Source organism: Sciurus carolinensis, chromosome 2, assembly GCF_902686445.1.
Source record: "Sciurus carolinensis chromosome 2, mSciCar1.2, whole genome shotgun sequence".
Taxonomy (NCBI): Eukaryota; Metazoa; Chordata; class Mammalia; order Rodentia; family Sciuridae; genus Sciurus; species Sciurus carolinensis.
Genome location: NC_062214.1, coordinates 105,598,401 through 105,619,007, shown reverse-complemented (window position 1 = coordinate 105,619,007; position 20,607 = coordinate 105,598,401). Strand labels below are relative to the sequence as shown.

Genomic DNA, 20,607 nt, shown 5'->3' with positions numbered 1-20,607 from the left:
AAAAACAGAAATTACCCAGAATGCTCTTTCTTTTTCCTTTTTGTTAACCAGTAGGTAGCTCTAAATGGCTTCCAGCAATAAATCCACTCTTCCTACATCTAACGTACAGAAGGTTCTATATGTAGAACATGCAATGCTAAGATTTTGGGGAGAGGTATGATCATATGACCCTAACATTAATGGAAACATTTGTAACTTATGCATCTAGGTTTATTTTCAAATAGATTTGCATGGAGTAAAACAGATCTAATTATAATTCACAAGTGATTTTGAGCAGTTTATGGCTAATAGGATGAATGCAATGTAAAGAATTTAAGTTATGCAGAGGTTCTGACACTAGATTTTATGTCATAAGCAAAAACTACCAAAGAATTAGAAATTGAATTTGAAGCTTATCTTTGAATATCTAATTGTAGGTTTTAAATGGCTATATTTCTTATGTTATCCCAGTCATACAGGTTGAGTATCCCCAATCTAAAAATCTTAAATCAGAAATGTCCCAAGATCTGACGCTTAAAAGTTTAGGATTTCCAATTTTCAGATTAGGGATGCTTAACTGGTATGGTGTCTGCAAATATTTCAAAATATGAAAAACTTCAAAATCTGAAGTTCTTTTGATCCCAAGCAGTTCAGATAAGGGCTACCCAACCTGTATCTTTTTTAAAACCTGTGACTTTTGTTGCTCATGGCATGGTATACTAGAAAGAAAATTCGGCTTAAGAGCCAACTAAATCTGAATTAGAATCTAGGCTTCCCCACTTACTAGGGCCAGAAAACACTTTCAAGATAATGAACTTACTCAAGCCTGGGTTCCTTTGTTCATAAATGATGTCTGTCTCAAAGAGCTGTGGTGAGAATTAAGTGATGCTCTTGTGTCTAACATTCCGTAGAAGTGTCCAGCTAGTTCCTTCTCCATTCATTGGTTTGAATTTTAATGTAAGCTGAAGTAGTAATAATAAAGATTAGGTAAGGGGGGGTTGTAAAACATTTGTTTCATTACAATAATGAAAAGTGACTAAGGATTTAGTACCAATTATCCTATAACTTACTGGCAAAATGAAAAGAAGAACAGGATGAAGAGTTAAAATACTGTTTAACAATAAAAGCAATTATTATTAATTATTAATAAGAATTAATATAGTGTTAAAAATGATGAAGACAGACGATGGCTGAATGTTTTCTAGAAATATGGAATTATAGAAATAGCTAAACTGGTTGAAAATGTAAGAATGGGATGAGAAAGGGTGGCAGGGAGCCAGGATACTTCGTTGTTCTTATTGTTTTTTATTATAACCTTTGTGGCACTATTTGCATTTTTTACAGATATTTTTATTGTCACATAATAATTACACAGAAGAGTGGATTTTATTGTGGCATATTTGTAGGGAAGTTTGTTTTTTAAAAATAGGACTAGGGAAGCAGCTTGGTGGTAGAGCACTTGCCTAGCATGCATGCAGGAGGAGGCCCTGGGATTCCATCCCAGCACTGCAAAAATAAAGCAGGACAAAATATTTTAATTCTCAATCACTTCGGATTATTTTCATTATCTTTCTCCTTTGCTCAGACATTCTAACATTCAATAGATATTATTCAGCTCCAATTCTTAAGGTCAGAGACTTGACTATCATAAATAGAGGGAGAACAGTCTGTCAGAAATTTAGATTGCTGGCATTCTTGAATTCTAAGTTTTCCCTTCCAAAGTACATAGAAGCACAATTAAAGCACTCTGAATTACCTGTAGGTTTCTTACATGATCCTACCTCCAAAAAGTTTATTTTGCTTCTGTTTGTTCAAAACATCTATGTAAAGTGGTCATAATATATCTCTTCTCTCTTTTCAAAAGAGCAAATATTATTAAAAGTTATATGCTATTCATCTTCCTGTTAGAAATAACAATATGTTTTGAAAAGTCTGATTTTTTTTTTTTAAAATTTTGGCTTGAACACTCAGAGTCCACCCTGTGGCACCTGTGGAGTCATTAGCAAAATTAGAAAAATTACTAATTTATTATTTCCATAAATGCATGGTTCACTCTCTTTGCTCAGAGCGAACAGCAAAAATTATTCATGCTAAGGCAGAGTAATCAAAATGACTTTTAAAAGCACATTTTTATCATTCCAAACATAAGCATAGTATGGTGGTACATTATCGTAGTACATAATAATAGAAATGAATTATGTCAGTAAAATCTTGAGGTTTAAGATTTATCATGATAAATATTTTTCATTAAAGTGAAATATCTTGGCAGAGTCACTTTCATATGCAGACGGCTGACACAAGGAGGCCAGCTGTGCCTATGCAGATGCGAGATTCGGGTCTATATTATTAATGATTTATCATGTCATGGGGAGCTCAGATTAGTTTTGAAAGCAATCCCTTGCCACAAAAGCACTTTCTATAATGTGCGAACACCAGGAATGCTGTATGTGCATTCCAAATTAAAGTAATCACAGAAGCTGCAGCTACCTTTGAAATTTCAATACCTTCATCTTTTTTATTTTGAAATATGAAATTCTACATCCTAAACTTTATGATTCATTAAAATTCATACAAAATGTTTTTTCTTATCTACTGGATAGTGAGTAGTGTGTATACCTGAATTCACAGACATATACCAATAGATGAGGGGGAAAAGGAGAAGGAAGGGAACAAAATTTTTTGCAAACCTATTGTGTACCATGTATGATTGCTCTAAGTCTCACATTTTAATGTGAGTTTTGGATTAAAGTTTCTAAACCACTTCCAAGAATTCCAAAACTATATTGCATTCCAGCATCTGTAAAAACTTTCTAGTATTTTTTCAGTGCTTGCTGTTTTCCAGGTATTTGCTAAACACTTTATATGTGTTACTACATTCAGTCTTCATAAAATCCATTCCAAGTATTATCATTATTCCTGTTTCACAAATGAGAAGAATGAAGCCCAGTGTGGTTCAATAAACTATCCCAAGTCACACATACAGTGAGAGGAGGAACCTGCATTTGAATCCAGGCTACATAAGACTCCAAAGAGTTCACTAGTAACTATTACTATTCACTATGACCTCCCCATCAGCTATTTACATCTAAGTAAGAGGTAGGACACAAATGGCTAGTTACTACCCATGTGGCATTCATCAAGTCACTTAAATTTCTTTAAGCCTCAGTTTCTTCATCTTTAAAATGATAATAATAGTACTTACCTCTTAGAATTATTGCAAGTCAATATTTGTAAACTGCTTAGAACAGAACTTGTAACATATTAAGTATTAATATTAATACTTAATACATATTAAGTATGAATGGTTTGCTTCATAACTAATAATTAAGGAGTTGCACTTTCTTGTGATTGATAAACTTTCATTGACAGTTATACTTTTCAGATGGCTTTTATACTTAAAACCAAATTGTAAACTAAGTTACTACTTTTCACTGACGGGTGACATGTATAGACAGTACTGAAGTATCATCACTAATCATGCAAAGTCAAGCCTTTAAAATTTTCTTTCTTGGTGTGAAAAGAGTACAGTATCTCTGTTCATTCATTTAATCATTCACTCCATCTAACAAATATTCTTATGTCAGAAGTGTTCTGAGGCCTGGGAACAGAGTGAATACATCCCTGCTCTGGATGAGCATCCATACTTTCTGGTTTAGCACATAAGGTTTAGCGTATAAGAAAGTTGTAAGTTTCAGTAGAGGACCTAGTTAACAGGTATTTTTTGAGTACCCATCACTGTGCTAAGCACTGGGGCTGTCCAGGTAGGGAGGACAAAAATCCTGCTGTTAAGGAGTATCCAGTAAAAACCAAGTTTTTCTGAATGGTTGAAGCTTTAAAAAAATATCAAGTCGGATGACATCTCAAACCGAAAATGGCCTTTCAGTTTGCTAAATAACATACTTGTTAGAGGAGTACAGAGGAGAAGCACTTAGACCCATATGAGGGGTTAGAGGAATGGGGGAAATTTTTGTTGCTGTTAAGTCAAGAAAAGCAGAAAAGAGAAAAAAGAAAAGAAGAAAGAGTAACATGACAATATGGGGAAAGAGATACCAAGAAATATCATGGCAAGGGGAGAGCTGCAAGTACTTGGCCTAAAGCTCAAGATGTTGCATGACTGGAACGGTTTCCTTAGATTTCTTTCTACTAAAGTTTAAAAATCAACCAACCAATCAATCAATCAAAGAAAAGTGCAACTTTCCTGACTATCAGATTCTCAGAACCAGGGATATGACAAATTCTTAAGAGTTGTAGTATTTTGATCTTGATCCAAAGGTAAAGGATACATTCTTTCCATGCCAGTGGATTGCCTGCCTCCCTACCTCATTTCCTCCATCGGACCAAATACAGGGATTAACTCTGAGGTCCAGACAATATTTAGACTGAAAACATCTATAACCCATGGTTTGAAATGACCTATCAGCATATCCTTCTACAATCTAGAAGTTTCTTATTCCTAGATTTAAGAACTCAGTTGAGGTTAAACTGTGCTTTCTCATGTTTTGCTATGTAAAGTTGGCTACTGAGGAATTTCAGCAAAGAATTCAGTAATCTAGAGAACTGAACTTTTTTCCTTTGCTGCCACTGCAGGCAGAGGACAACTCACAAGTTCTCTGTCTCCAGGTGGGTAGTGATTTGATTCCTCATCAAGCCCATGATCCACTCCCTTTCATCTTCATGCAATGCACAGTGTCCTCTGTCTGCAGTGGGGCTTGTGCCCTTGATGGAGAAAATACTGAATGACTGGACGCCAGGAAACAGGCAAGCTTTCTGGGTCAGAAGTTGGCTGGGGAAGGGCCCTGACTGCCAAGTAACTTGCAATGATGTCAGAGCCCAGTACAACCAGAAAACACCAGCCAGGCAGGCAACAAAAGACTTAACAACAGAAAAATCACAGAGCTGTGCTGCCAAAGCTGTTCTTTCCGCCCCCTACCCTTTTCTTGTAATAGGAAGAACAGCAGGAAGAGAGTTTATATTTTAAAAGACTCCCAGTTCCTCTCCCCTTCTTCCTTTTGGTTACAAAGTGTTAACTAGCAAGGGAACAGTTCTCCGGATGAGTCCTGCAGTAGTTCTTTGGGGTGTCTTTTTTGAGTTGCTTTTCAAGGCTGTCAGTGGAAGTTTGAGAAAAAGGAGGAACAGGGCATTCTTCCTAAATGTAAAGTAACTGTAACTTTGTGTTTGGGAGAAAGCAGAAAGCATTGAGAAAAGGAAAAACCCTTCTCTCTGATCCCCACTTCTTTCTTTGACAGTATTAAACCATGCTCAAAAGAAAATTAAAAGTTTGGAAGAAAATTTTTTTTTTTTTTTTAATCAGGGACATCATGGTTCATTCCAGCCATTTAGAGCCTCATAGTAATACATAATTCAACTAGAAATTAATAAACACAGCCTGTTCTTGGAAATATCGTTTGGATTAAAACCCTCTTGTTTTGGAATATATGACTTTTTTCCCTTTTATTTGTGACAGTTTTAAATGATGTCACTTCAAGGACATTTTCATTTCCCCCACAATGTATTACACGAAACACTTGCCTGTAAAACTGGCTCATTAGCCTGCAAAATTATACTGTACTGAATGGCTTTCATTCAAACTAGAAATGGGATTTTTAGTAGGCAATTTCTGTATTTTATAAAGATAAAGCAATGTTTGATTGCTTCTTCCCAGCTGTTTTGCTTAGTGGTTATAAAGAGAAATGGGGGGGGGAGACTGGGGGCGGGTTTGTAAGGATGTTGCTTAAAAGATCAATCTTAGAACTATGGCAGAACTTAGGGGAACAACTGCGCCCACAGCTCTGCTGGGCTGCAATGATTTGTCCTCTGGATGTCTGGATGAAAGCTCTTAAAGAAGTGAGGGAGCGTGAAAAAAAAAAAAAAAAAAAGGAAACTGGGATGGAAGCTAAAAGGCTGTTTCGCCGGCTGCGGCAGCCACAGCGAGCTGGATGAGTGAGGCGCTGGGAGTTGCTGGAAGGAACAGCTCCTCAAAGGTGGGGAGAGAGAAGGCGCGCAGCCGAGCGCCGGAGAGGAGGGACGCGGAGGCCACTGCGGGGTCAGCTGGGCCGCGGCGCCAGGGTGGGGGCCTCCAGGCGGCGCTGGCCACGGTGCTCCAGCGAGGGCGAGGGTTAGCGCGTCTGGCCGCCCGCGCCTCCTGCCGTCCGTGCCTGGGGGTGGGACCCAAGCCGCGAGCTGCGGAGTGCGCGCAGGGAACCAGGCTCGGGCTCGCCTGATGGATTGACTTGGAGATGGATCGAATTACACCATTTGCCGTGCATCAGTTTGTTTTGCTCTTGCTCTGTCCCGCTGCTGCCGCTGCCGCTGCTGCTGCTGCAAGGATTGGTGGCGGCGAGTTTCGTGATATATCGAGGAAACCAAGACCTAAGGAGACAGAAGGATATCTATTTTTGCACATTGTCTTTATTTTCTTTTTACCTTGATCGTGACAAGCTTTTATTTTTACCACCCTCCCTCCATGAGGTAAGACTGTCTTTTAAAAATGTTCTAATGCTTTGGCTGCATGATGGGGGTCGGACCCAGATCCTCAGAGCCTGTATCGCACCGTGTGTGAGTGCCTGTGTTTGTGTGTGCAGTGTCGTGTCACTGGGGAGTTGATTTCTTTTCCGAGCAGCTCTTTCTCCAGCCGTGCCAGGGACGCGTAGAGAGGTTTGGCGGACCCGTCAAAACTGGCAGAGCTGGCGGCTTGGGGGGGAGGGGCACGTAGACTCGGAGGCCCTCCTACACTGTGCACACCCCCCCTCCTCCGAAGGGGGGGAAGGGGAGTGGGGGAGCAAGTAAAAGTTTCTTGCCAGGCAGGGCTAGCGCTCCCCCTCACATTGTCAGGGGGAGCTAGAGCTGCTTGGGTCATGGGCACCGCAGCTTCAGCCCCCGGAAGAGAGCCGAGCTAAGGCCGAAGGAGCGGGCCGCAGCTCGTCCGCCCCATCCAGCTTGCCCGCCCCAGAACCGACGCCTGGACAGCCAGGGATTTGGCAGCGCGGGGCCGACTAGGAGCAAGCTGAGCAGCCCCTGGCGGCTCAGACTACCTGTCAGTGCTCTCCCGGGTGGGACGGCCCGGTGGGGAGCGTCTGCTGGCCAGCTGCGGGTGCTCGGGCGAGTAGACCACCCCCACTCCGGGGCCCCAGCACCAGCTCCTGCCCTGAGGGCGGCCACTTCCCACCCTCCTCTCCCCCTACTGGCCGAGCGCGCGGCGGGCGGGCTCCGCCAGCCCGATCTCCCCACTGCCCACCCTGCTTCCCACCCGGCGCCCGGGTTTCTGCTCCCGGCCACTCTCCCGGCAACTTTCCGTGCTTTGTTCTCCGACTGGAAATGCTTTACGGAAGCGTCTTAGACAGGGGCTCCGCCAGGCGGCAAGAGCTCCGCGCTGAGATGTGTTACCTTCTCATCTCCCCATCAATTATGGATGGAAACAAATAAGGAAGAGTCAATTTTGCATGAGCCCCTTCTCCGACAGCGAAAGGCGTCCTGCAGCCGGGAGGGAGCCGCCGCTCGCCTCCGCAGCCACTAGCGGGGGCATGGTGAGGAGGAAGGTAGGGAAACTTTTCTTTCCTGTCTTGACAGCAGTGATGTTTGTCTGTGGTCTGCAGAAACTGATACAGCAGCCTGCCCTGAGTAATTTGGAAAGGCTTAAAGCTTCCTTTTGTTTTGTATAACTCCTGGATTTAAATGAAAGGTCATGAAGGACTTGGAGGTGTGAACGAGAGCTGGGTTTGAATTTTTTCTGCTCAATCCGCTATTAGGACCATCGCGGTCAGGTGATTGTTTAAATCCTGAACTTGTAAAAAGCTAAATGTCATCGAGCTAGGGGCAATTGACGTATGGTATGAATTACAGCGCTAGAGGAACTCGGGGCAGTACACCCTGCTCAGAGACGAACAGTCAGTAACTAACCGGTATTCCAGCATCCCAAACCCTCACCACTCTCGCAGAGGAAACAACACATGATTATTACTATAGATGCTACATAGTAATTGAACCTTGTGTCCGCCACCACAGTGGCTCCTTTGCTTTAAAAAAATCAGTGTTTCTGGTTACTTGGGGGAAAAATGTGTGGGGCAAATCCCCCCACCCCCAAACTGGCTACTAAGATTTCTAAGTCTGCCGTACAAATTGTGTGCGTGTGTATGTATGTGCTTTTTAACTGTTGTCCTCTCTAATTGATATACTTGATATTTAGGGCAATAAAGTGGATTTTTTTTTCTTTCCAAATTTCAAGACTGAAGTCTTATAGAAAGGTTTAACATTTTTCTAAACTAGTTTCTTCTTTGTCCCCCCAGAATAGGAAAAATACTCGGTTTGAAGAAATTTTACAAGATTTCTTCCTTGTATTGAAAAATCTTACCTGGACACCTCAGGGGGAGGACTTTGCTTTCCTTTTGGTGTTTTAAAACAATAGGTTTTGATGCTGGTTTATTCATACTGTTAAAAACAAATCCGTCTTAGGTATCTAACTCAGGAAATTAAGTTGTGTGTAGTCATGTTTAATGTAGTGAGTGACAGGCATATTCTGTCAAGCTGGCAGATATTGCACAAACATTTACTCTGGCTTAGATAAATAGAAATTGCCAGATAAGCTCTGAGATTCTGGTCTATATTGCCATGAACCTAAACATCTTAAGACAAATAAACTATAACTAAACCATAGCTGCTAAGTTTTGTTTTTTTACAATTAGTGTCTGTGCTTTTGTTTAGGTCTCTAGAATATTCTCACAAAAAGACAGATAAATAGATGATGCTAAGATTTCCAAAATGTGTGGTTTAGCAGGCCATTTTCTTCCACTGGAACTTTTAGTTAGGGTAAAAACCCACTACCATTTCTTGCTGAATCCTACAGAAAGTTGCTACCTGCCATCATTTCTATTAGGGATGCTACATAGATAACCTTTTTTGAGGCACATTTCTGTTGTGCAGGAGAGTGTGCTAGGGATATTGTGACTTCCCCATTACCAGCCAGCTGGTTAACTTGAGCTTGATTTAGATTTGTGGGCATTCTGCCCCCTGCTTTTTTTTTTTTTTTTTTTTTTTTTTTTTTTTTTTTTTTTTTTTTGGTGCCCTCTAATAGCACCATCTGGTCATGTCTCCCCTGGTTTGATGAATTTGAAAGATGGCTGTGACGTAAACCTAGTAGAGTAAGGGCAACTTAGAAGTCCAGAGGATCTCAGTCTACTCACTTGCTGCACCGGAAGGCTCTGTCCAGTAGCTGTAATTTGGGTAAGTGGGCTTCTGCCTCATGTGTGGTGGTGGTTTCTATCGCTTGAAAAGCCATAAGCAAGTAAACAGGAATCAGAGCTTTGATTCACAAAGATACCCGTAATTGTTAAGAACTTATTGAAATTTTATAAGTTCTTCACTTCTTGCTGCTCCATCTAATGAACCATGGTAATTAGCTTAGTCATTGTTCTTGCATGTGAGTTTCACTAAGATACAAAGAGTGAAAAATGCATCTGAAATAGGGTCATTTTTCACTCTTCTGATGCATTTTATGCAGAGCTAAGAGCCTGGCTGAATGCCTAACCATTATTAGTGTAACCATAGGAGGTGAACTCTTTCCTTAGCATATTGCAGGATAAAATATTGTTTTTTATTTCAATTAATAGACCTTACGCCTGCACGTTCTAAATTCATTTCTAGAGGAAACAGGAGGTAGTTGGGGATGTCAGCCAGTTAGTGTTTATTGAGTACCTGTCCTTTGCAAGGAGTTGTGTTAACCAGTGATCCAACACCAGGTGGGCCAGATGTGTTTCCCCATATTCAACTTGAGCAAGGATAAAGAGAAATAAAGAATGGCAAGGGAGGTCTTGTAAATATGTAAATATGTGCCTTTCTGTTGAAGCATACTGTTTTATTGTAGAATTTAAAGCAAGATTGTCTACACCAAATATTTACAGTGGTCAAGCCTTTATCACTAATGATTGATACAATGCACTGTGAATATATCTCACATATTGAATCTGTCCTTAGAGAGAGTGGGAGATGACTCTTTGTGTCTTATGTGAATGGAGACTTAGAATTAAGATCTGCCAAAGACAGTATCTTAGGACGCTGATTATTTTGTGAACAGCTGCCAACTTCTAGTTAGGGGGAAAAAAGTGTGTTTTGATTTATTCCCATGCTACATTGGGACAATAAAAATCACATAACTACATTAAGCACACCCTAACACTTTTCAGCTGAGCTGGCTATTGTTGGACTGAATTTTCCTTCTTAAACCCCCCCTACAGTGGCAGTGCAGCTGATCAATGGCACTGTTTCTAGTTCTCCCAACAGGAAAACTACTAAAGCTTCTTACTTTGAAAAACAACCATAAAGTAACCAAGGACGATCAAATCAGTGGTCCTCACAGATAACACATGAGGTATGCTTATTTCTCAAACTTTCCTTTTCTATTAGGCTTTTGTTATGTCTCCCAGATTAGCATTTTAACAACCCTGAAGTGAACTTCCGCCATTCTCTCTACTTGGAAACAGTATGTAGATCATCCATCATTCTGTTCTTGGCTACAACAGGCTGCTGGCTCCACCACCATTTGGAGCTACACAGAATCCATCCGACTGTGAACAGCACAGCTGGCTACAGCAATTTTTTCTTCCACACCACTGGCAGCATTGTCTGGCTGTGGTAACTAAAGTTAACACCCAGAACGGGACGTTTCCATTGTTTCACAACCTGTGCCAGACCCCTCATCCAGTTCTAGAAGCACACCTGCTGCAGGCCTGCTGGCTTGCAAGGATGAGTTCCACCTAGGAGGGAGCTTGCCCCAACTTAAGTGACCACAGCAAAGACTCTTCAGGCTTGGTAAGATTAAACCACTAGAATTAGAGAATTAGAAGGAGCCATTCAGATCCTGCTCATCTTACACCATCAGATTTCATTCATTTTTCTCTGTTTGAAAAGGTGAAGAAAGAAATGAGGTAGGCTTTAGCCTGTGATGCCAAATGACTGAAGACAGAAAAGGACCTGTCTAGTTTCATTGAACATACTATATTCCTTCATCTCTTTTCATAGAGAACATCTGATATACCTAAAAATGGGTCTATGTCTAATAGTACCTGGTGCTTTCTACCACATTTTTCTTTTCATTTTCTTCTTTTTACTTAATGAGATACCTGTTAGAGTAACCATGGCATGTTAAAGCCAAAATAACATGAATTAGGTAGATGCATTTGCTAGGTGATATCACCAAGCTTTCGTTTGTTTGTTTAACGTTTTATATTTAGGTATACTACTCTTAGAGATCCGTGTGCCAAGAGGAGAAGGTCTCATGTTTTGGCATGAGTTAGCTAGTATCTTCTCTTCCCTATCTGACATTGAGAAATGAAATCTGCCATGAAACAGCTGGGAGGAGAAGAGAAAGGAAAATGGAAGGGAAAACAGGAGCCAGCATACTACCCAGTACTAGATGTTAGTCTGCTTATTAAATTCTGGACACCGTGATATTATCTTTATCTTTATTACATCAAGTAACCCTCAAACAAGTGCAGTAGGTAGGTTCTGTTATCACTACTTTGTCAAGGAAGAAATTAAGGTATCAAAAGTTAAGCCATTATTCTAAGGTAACACAATAGGGGGGACTCAGGGTTTGAATTCACATCTTCATGCTTCTCAGCCCGTGTTTTCATTACAGCTCTGAATTGCACCTGGGAACACGGAGCACCCTGCATTTTTTTTTATCCTCCTGATATTTCTGAAGTTTTTCTCAATAAAAAAGTTACATTTGGGAGGCTTTTTTAGATTTCACACTAAAAGAAATGTTACCAGTATGGGTATACTTTTATTCATAACCTTTTTTTCTAAACTAAATCATATTGTTGTACTCTTGCATTTTTATTCCTGTTGATCAAATGATGTTCCAGTGTCCCAGAACAGTGTCTTCCCCCAACACCTTTCTCCGTGTTGGGCTTTCCTGTCCACAATTACAGTGGCATAGGACAAATGGTAATATTCATCACTCTCCACCAAAAAGTGCTTCTACGTCTGGGTGCGATTGACATTCATTTCCCCGATCTTGGCAGGTGAAGATCCATTATGTATCTTTGTTCCATTTCCCAGGAGTATTTATGGGCCCCATCAGCAAAGACAGTGAGAACTGCAGCTGTTCAAGCCTTTGTGGCTCCAGGATGGAAAGTGTATTACTGAAGTTTGACTGTATCAAGTTGTACCATATAGTCTCCTTACCTACTGCAGAGGGATGGCCCTTTGACCTATATGAAGTTGTTACCAGTGCATTAGCATTTTGTTGTGACCGCCATCGTGTTTTTTTAAATCCAGGATTCCTATGGGGGGAAACAACAACAAATGCATATTACCACTGCACATAATGCTGAAATTTAAGGTTTTCAACTTATATTTATGGGAGGGAAATATGGGTTTTTAAAGTTCAGTATGTTGGTACATGTATAATAAGGCCTCAGGCAGATCTGCAATTACTTAGCCTGTTATTGGAGTCTGTACTTAAAAATAAAGTGAGGAGTTTCTACTCCGCTGAGGAACTTGCACGTCAGAACCGGAGCAGATGAAGCTCCTTGAGAAAATAACACTTGCATTCCCCCGGAGGAGGCTGTCAGCAAACCAGGGACATTCCCCATGTTGCCCACACCACACTTGTTCCTAGAAGGGTCTTTGGAAGCTTTTCTGGTCTTGGAAGTTTTCTACATTGATCATTAAGTTCCCAAATGTTCCCTGGGTCAAATTAAAGTATTTTTTTAAGCTACAGAAGAAGAGAGGCAGAAGAAGGGAAAAAATGTTGCAGATTTTGATTTTGTAATTTGCTGACACAAACATTTGTTCATGCAACTCACCAAGTGTCCACTTTATACAAGTAGGTGCCAAGGGAAGAGGGATCAAAGAGTGGCACAACACAGTTCAGACCTCAGGGACCTAACCGAGCGCCAAAGAAAAGATGAAGTAAATAAAGTCAAAACAAAATGGGGTATGCTTTTAGTGCCAGAGGAGATAAACACAGACCTGTGGAAACTGAGAAGAGCGAGAGGTTATTTCTGGGTAGGGTGGTCAGAGAAGGCTTTGTGAAGCCACTGATATTTGAGCTGGACCTTGAACTAGGTAGGATTTGGACAGGTGGACAGTGAGGGGTGTTGGGGGAGGTGGTGCGCGGGAGGGCATTCCACGCATAGAGAACAGCTTAGGCAAATGCCCTGGGCCCAGGCAGGAGTTGAGGTCTAGATCAGTTGTGCACATTTGAGTCCTTACCTATAACAGAATTGCATTTCAGGTGTGTAGAGGCAGTTTGCCATGCTTTTCCAAAAGATTTATTGAATGTCTTTGGGCTACTGTACTTAGCCATTCAACAGATGGGCCTGCAGCTGAAGACATCAGAATGAATGGGATCAATCTTGCGGCAATTCAGTAGATTGCTCTGTGATCAGAACTAAAAAAAAAAAAATACTCTTGTCAGTTGCCAACTGGATCAGTGGTACACATGAACATTGCAAGAGAGAACATGATTTGCCTCAAATTACCCAGCAAGATGATTCCTCACAGAATTGTTAGCAGACTAGAAGGTTGTTGCTTTATCAGCTTCATCTTTTTTTTTATTTTAAACTTGAAAGGAGTCTAGATATAGACTCTGTAATAGACAGGCATTTGGAGAGGGGAGAGATGGGGATGTGGAGATAGAAAGTGGAAAAAATAGTAGAATCATATTGAAACTGATAGTAAAATAAGTGGGAGTCTAGGTGATGCTTAGATTGCAGGTTCCATGAGACTGTTGCCTGGTCACCACTGCAAGTTAGAGAGGGAGTGACAGAGTAGACGTGCTGCAAATATTTTAATAAATGTGTTCATTGAGTAACTTTTTACCTCATTGCAGATATTAGCCATCATGGCTGGTAAATTGCAAGGAGCAGGTGGGGGCTCTGACAATCTTTTACTCACAAAGGATAAATGACTTGGAAAGTTGTTAATGAATCCTTTTGGAAAAGCATGGAGGTCCTAAGGATTCAGCATCCCTTTGTGCTTCTTAGCTTTCAGGATAGACCTACCTGCTGTCAGTAACCCACCATGTCCCTGACCTCTCCAACTCTCACCCTTCATGCCAAACCCTCCACCAAGCTAGGCTGTTTGAGCATGGGGTTTCTAAGCCATCACTAACCCCTTGGTTAATATAAATTGTAAGTAACACACAGTTGAGTTTAATCGCGAGAGAGATTCTATAACATAAGTATGCTTATTAGAACACATAATAAAGAAAAATAAAGTGAAAACAGTTACATTAGGGAATGATCAAAACAATTGCTTTGCCAAGAATTGCTCCAGTGTTTCAGTTTTCCATGTTATACATAAGTCTTTTACAAGTTAATAGTTAACATGACGGACAGTCTTGGAGAAGGGTCTTAGGTCTGAATCATTGCTGCCAGTTAAAGATCAATCAGAAATTATAACGTAGGTCAGTAGGGAAAAAGGATTAAGCACAAACAAATTCAGTATGAGAACTTTTCAGGAATATTCTGGTGACATAAAACAGAGAACCTGTTCAGTCTAATAACTGGTCTGGCTCCTATCCAGTTGCTTGTTGAAGTGAAGGGCAAGCTGCCTCCCTCTGCTCAGAGCACAGTTGCCTCCAGACAGGATCTAAAATAAACTGGCCTGGCTAGCACTTACTGTGTGCTCACCGTGAGCCATGGCACTGTGCCTGGCACTTTAAATATGTTATCTAATTTAATCCTCATGCCACCTGAGAATGTAAGACTAATAGCTGAGCACCTACATAATCAAGTACTTAACTATGTGCCTAGTGCTCTTGTAAGTAAATATATTAAATCACTGGATCAGTGTTCCTTAAGATGGTACTGTTATTAAGAATACACTTATTTTATACAGAAAGAAACTGAGGCAGGGGAGGGTAAGTAATTTTCCCAGGATCAAACAATGTGTGAGCAGTGGAACCAGAAGGCTAGGGTCCATGAAAGGCAGTGTAATGTAGAAGTTCATAACATGAACTCATCCAGATTCAGGGGGATGTGTGTCCCAGCTTATGTGACTAAGTAGTTACGTGGTCTTTCACAAATTACTTAACCCCTCTGAGTCTCTGTTTCACCTTCACAAAAGGTGAACACTGATAGTAGTACCCACCTCCACGGGTTGCTGTGAGACATAAATGAATTAATATTTGAAGAGTACTTATAATAGTGTTTGGCATGTAGTGAGTGCTATAAATATATCAGTGTCTTTTAAATAAAAATAAATTCAGTCTGGCTCCAGAGCCTATGCTTTTAGACCTTCTCCTGTGCTGTCTTTCCACATGTGATTTTATCACATCTCTTTAACTGACATAAACCTTGAAGCCAGTTTAACAACTACTCTCCACTCCAACCCACAACTCTGGCCACAAACCAGCCAGAATGGAGGCAGCAGGTACCCAGTGACCTGGAATTACCCCAGACCTTGATGGTAGTTAATGATCCTTAATCTAGATGTCAGCTCTGTCAGAATTATGATGTCAGGAATCCAGTTTCCAGTGTTGGTTGCGTCAAAGCACAGATGTAGATAACTGATATGTGTTCTATGCTGGTGGCCCCTGTGCTGACAAAACTTGAACAGTGCCGTGAATGTGTAGGCACACTCCCAAACCATCCCTATCATCACTGTCTGAGGCCTTCACACTTCAAAATGCATCGAATCACACAGGAGTGAAATGCAGAGACACAAAACCATGGCGCCCTGGGTCTGTTTGTCTGAGTGTGGAACAGAACCCAGAAGCCTGCCTTCTTAACAGACACCCCAGACACTCAGGCCCGCCCCTTCACCACACTTCCGGAGAAGGTGTTCCAGTGCAGCCAGAGCTTCTCAAACATCAATGTACCTGCTCATCGCCTGGCATCTTGTTAAAACACAGATTCCTGTCCGAGCACAGTGTGATTCATCAAGGCTAACAGTAGCAGGCCACTAGGTAAACCTGAGACCTCTTGCCTACAGCACAGGGAGAATGACTGTGAGCCAAAGACATCTCATCTAGCTCCCAAAAGAATGAAAAAGGAGTAAAATCTGCTCAAAGCCAAAGAAGTTTTGTTTTGTTTTCTTAATAGTTTACAAAAGATGTTCATAGTGAGCCAAAATTATGAAAGAAAAAGGGCACTCACTTATTTCTGCTGACTGGCCCTGTATCATTTCATAAATGGAGTCCTGGACTAGTATGTATACCACCAGTTTTTGATTTAATGATAAACTGAGATAAGGGTAATCAAACTTCATGCTTCAGGGCATTAGGTGATTGCCTGCTGCGGTCAGGATGGGATTTTTTCCCTTGTGCTTTGCACAATTGACTAGATGCATTAGAAAGAGTATCTGGCTACGCATGGAAGGGAGGGGGCTAGAGGGCCTGGCGGAAACTCCACTGGCTGAGATCATATGTGAAATAGTCTGGTTTGCAGTGAATAACCCCATCATTGCTTGGCTTTATCATTTTTGTTTCATATTATGATCCTATGGACCATGTGTGTATGTTTCTGTAAGCCACACAATGAGGCTGGAAGCCTATTATATTTGTAAGGAGATGCCCTGAACTCCAACCATAGCCAACAGACTGAGCCTTCAGGTGACCTGGGAGGAAGCACCACCACTTGGACACCCAGTTTCCTCATCCACTAATGTCCTGCTGTCCCGTACAATTAGATAAGCATCAGATAAGACAGTATGGATGGAAGAGTGGTAAAAACCAAATAAGTGCTGCTCAAATTTAAGGTATTATTCTGATACAATGAAATGTTCTTTACGGAATTACTGTTTACTATTATCAACAATATATAAATTTTTGTGTGATAATAGCATATGCATCATGACTGAATGTTTCCTGAGTTTTTAATCTGTGCAAAATACTGAAGTGTTTTATTTTCATTCTTTCTACAATGCTCATATCAGTCTTTGGGGGCACATACTTTTTTTAATTGTTTTTTATTTTTACAGACTGCATTGTGATTCATTGTACACAAATGGGGTACATTTTTTCGTTTCTGTGGTTGTACATCATGTAGATTCATACCATTTGTGTAATCATACATGTACATAGGGAAATGATGTCTGTCTCATTCCACCATTTTTCATACCTCCACTCCTTCTCATTTCCCTCTACATAATCTAAAATTCCTCCATTCTTCTCTCACCCCCAACCCCTATTATATATCATCATCCACTTATCAGGGAAAACATTCGACCTTTGGTTTTTGGAGATTGGTTTATTTCACTTAGCTTGATAATCTCCAATTCCATCCATTTATCTGCAAATGCCATAATATTATTCTTCTTTATGGCTGAATAATATCCCATTATGTATATATACCACAGTTTCTTTATCCAGTCATCTGTTGAAGGGCATCTAGGTTGGTTCCACAATCTAGCTATTGTGAATTGAGCTGCTATAAACTTTGATGTGACTGTGTTACTGTAGTATGCTAATTTTAAGTTCATTGATTATAAACTGAGGAGTGGGATAACTAGGTCAACTTGGGTCCATTTCAAGTTTTCTGAGGATTCTCCACACTGCTTTCCAGAGGGGCTACATCAATTTGCAACTCCACCGGCAATGTAAAAGTGTGCCTTTTCCCCACATCCACACCAACATCTATTATTGTTTGTGTTCTTGATAATAGTCATTCTAATTGGAGTAAGATGAAATCTTACAGTTGTTTTAATTTGCATTTCTCTAATTACTAGAGATGTTGAACACTTTTTCATATATTTATTAATCATCCGTATGTCTCCTGTGAAGTGTCTATCCAGTTTCTTGGCCCATTTATTGATTGGGTTCTTTGTATTTTTGATATAAAGTTTTGTAAGTTCTTTATAAATTTTGGAGCTTAGTGCTGTGTCTGAAGTGCATGTGAAGAAGATTTTCTCCCACTCTGTAGGCTCTCTCTTCACATTATTGATTATATCCTTTCCTGAGAAAAAGCTTTTTAGTTTGAATCCAGCACACACTTTTTTATTTCAATTTTGTAGAAGATGCCACTCAAGCTCAAGGAATATCAGTTTCCAATTGCTGTTGTGACAGATTACTACAAATTTATGGGCCTAAAACAATATAGAGTTCTTACTTTGCAGTTCTGAAGGTCAGGAGTCTGACCTGGGTTTCACTGGACTAAAATCAAGGTGTTGGCTCCAGGGAGAATCTCCATCCTTGGTTTTCCAGCTTCTTGAGACTACATTCACTCCTCCACTTGTGGTTCCTTCCTCCATCTTCAAAGCCAGCAATTCCATGACTTCAACTTCTGCTTCCATAATCATGTCTTCTTTGCCTCTTTTGCCTCCCTCTTTCATATTTTAAGTATTTGTGATTACATTGGGCCCACCCAGATAATCCAACATAGCTCTCTCTTTTAAGATCCTTAGCAATCTCATATGCAAAGTCCCTCTTGCCATGTAAACTAGCATTTTTTCAGTCTCTGTGATTTGGGAATGGACATCTCTGAGGCGGGGGGGGTGGGGGGAGGACATTATCCTGCCTAATATGGATACATACCCAACCAGGAGCATGCAGTAGCAGAGTCACAATTCATGCCCAGGTCTGACTTCAAAGCCCATGATCTCAACCACTCACCATAAACCTCCTCAATTTAATCAGTGAAGGAAACAATAAAGTCCTAGGGCATAAGTGGTGAAGAGAGCTCTGTTGCCTTTAGAATAATCAATGAGGGGCTTTTAAATATCATCATCATAGTAACAATACAAACATTAATCTTATTGATCTTTACATCCTACTTTATACTAAACATTCTATAGTCATTCATGTTTTCTGAGGGCTGATATTATTTAGGTGATTGACACAATTTACAGGGATCCCTAAATCCATTCATCTTTCCCTGGGGAACTGAGTGAACAAGAATTTTGGGGGCTGAGGAATCATTTTGGAGGTAGGGGTCTGTAGGAAAGTGTTTTAGTGGAGCACCCAGTTCAGCAAAGAATGATTGAAAAAAGATGACAGAGTTACCCTGTTGATTGCTGACTCTGGCATCATCTCTTGGCCTATTGGATGGTGTTCCTCAGGTGAAACTATTGTACCCTGTCCGTGCATGGCTGAGACCATCTCCAGCCTGTGAGGCTTGATGTCCTGAGAGGTCAACCATTCAACCAGGAGCCTGGGTTCTCCTAGGTTTCCAAAGAATAGAAGAAAGTTGTCAGAAGTCTCTCCCTCACTCTTATTCATTTCTCTTTCTCTCCCTGTCTTCTCTCCACCACACACTTAGCTAATATAATTTTGAAATTCACTGAAAAGGCTGTTGGAGCTATTTGAAAAAAGAATAAGAATGCATGACTGGGAGTTTGGAATCTAGCCTTGCTCAGTTGTTTAGCCATCCAGATATCTATGGACGAGACCTTGGCCCTGCTGGCCTTCATTTTCTCTTTAGAATAAAGTGAGCTGGGGATGGGCAGCAGAGAGTCCAGATAACCACCAAGGCTCTAGTAATAGTATTCTTTAGTGCTTTCTTTATCTACATACTTTACTACCTGTAAGTAGGATCAAATATAATGGTGAATGTGGATGTAGCTATCTGTATAAAGAGACAGATACATGGATAGTCCAACTTTTCAAATTTATTATTGCCATTTACATTTTACAACACTTTGCCCTTTTCTTTTGGGATCACTTAAACTTCATTGCTGCTAATACAGTTTTTAGACTCAATTTTCAGAAATACATAGATAATATTTTCAGTTAGCAGTAATTGCACCTCATTCGGCTCTTAGGGTTGATATGTTACCATTGCACAATTTCTCTGTAATTTTCAGTTATGTCCCTGAAGAGCCATCCCCAATAAACATGTAGAACCAGAAGGGCAGAGGGGTTTCAAAATACAAAACCAAACCTGACTTATTGGTAGTGACTAGTTGCAGTTGCAGCTTGTGTTGCAGAAGTTTGGAGGCTTGCATTCAAGGTCAGGGAGAAAAATAATGCCTTTATTGATTAGCAAAATCTTGTATGAAAAAGGAGGTGTGTGGTAGGCCCAACAAAATCAATTTGCCATCCTTGAGTGAATATAGTAGTCCCTCCTTATCTACAGGGGATTCATTTAAAAACCCCCAGTGAATGCCTGAAACCTCAAATGGGTACTGAATCTTGCATGTGCCGTTTTTAATTCTGCACACAAACCTATGATAAAATTCAATTTGCAAATTAGGCACAGTAAGAAATTAATAATAATAATAAGACAGCCATTATAACAATATACAGTAATGAAAGTTATATGAATGTGGTTTCTCTCAAAATATCTTCTTGTACTTTTACTGTTTTGCTTAAACATAGCACTTTATTGCTTCTCTTTGGCATACTTGAATTGCCAATATTATTCTTCTTGTGTTTTGGGATTCATTAATAAGTAAAATAAAGGGTTTCTTGGACACAAATATTGTGATATTGTGACTGTCTCTCTGATAATTGGGACAGCTACTAAGTGATTACTAGGCGGGTAGCCTATACAGCATGGATACTCTGAACAAAGGGATGATGCAGTATCATCACATTACTCAGAACAATGCTTGATGGAAAACTTATGATTCGTTTATTTCCAGATACTTATTTCAGACAACAGTTGACTACAGTTAATTGAAATCACAGCAAAGCAAAACTGGATAAGAGGGGATTACTGCCTTTAGAGATATATCCCCTCAAAACAC

The 20,607-nt window shown here is 40.5% G+C and overlaps 1 protein-coding gene and 1 long non-coding RNA gene across 13 annotated transcripts in view; one reads left to right on the top strand and one right to left on the bottom strand.

The window, feature by feature from the left end:
- LOC124977424 (uncharacterized) overlaps positions 1–4,714 on the bottom strand; it is a 65,826-nt gene extending 61,112 nt beyond the window's left edge. The window contains exon 1 of the long non-coding RNA XR_007107185.1: positions 4,583–4,714. This is a non-coding gene — a long non-coding RNA (uncharacterized LOC124977424). The remainder of the gene's footprint in view (positions 1–4,582) is intronic.
- Positions 4,715–6,028: 1,314 nt separating this feature from the next.
- The window catches only part of Sema6d (semaphorin 6D), a 54,869-nt gene continuing 40,290 nt past the window's right edge, over positions 6,029–20,607 (top strand). For 11 of the 12 annotated variants that reach the window (XM_047540562.1, XM_047540558.1, XM_047540560.1 and 8 more), the window contains exon 1: positions 6,818–7,514. The gene's annotated coding sequence lies outside the window, so the exon portion shown is untranslated. Of the gene's footprint in view, positions 6,448–6,817; positions 7,515–20,607 lie in introns of those variants that run through there. The other variant, XM_047540552.1, reaches the window with a different exon arrangement.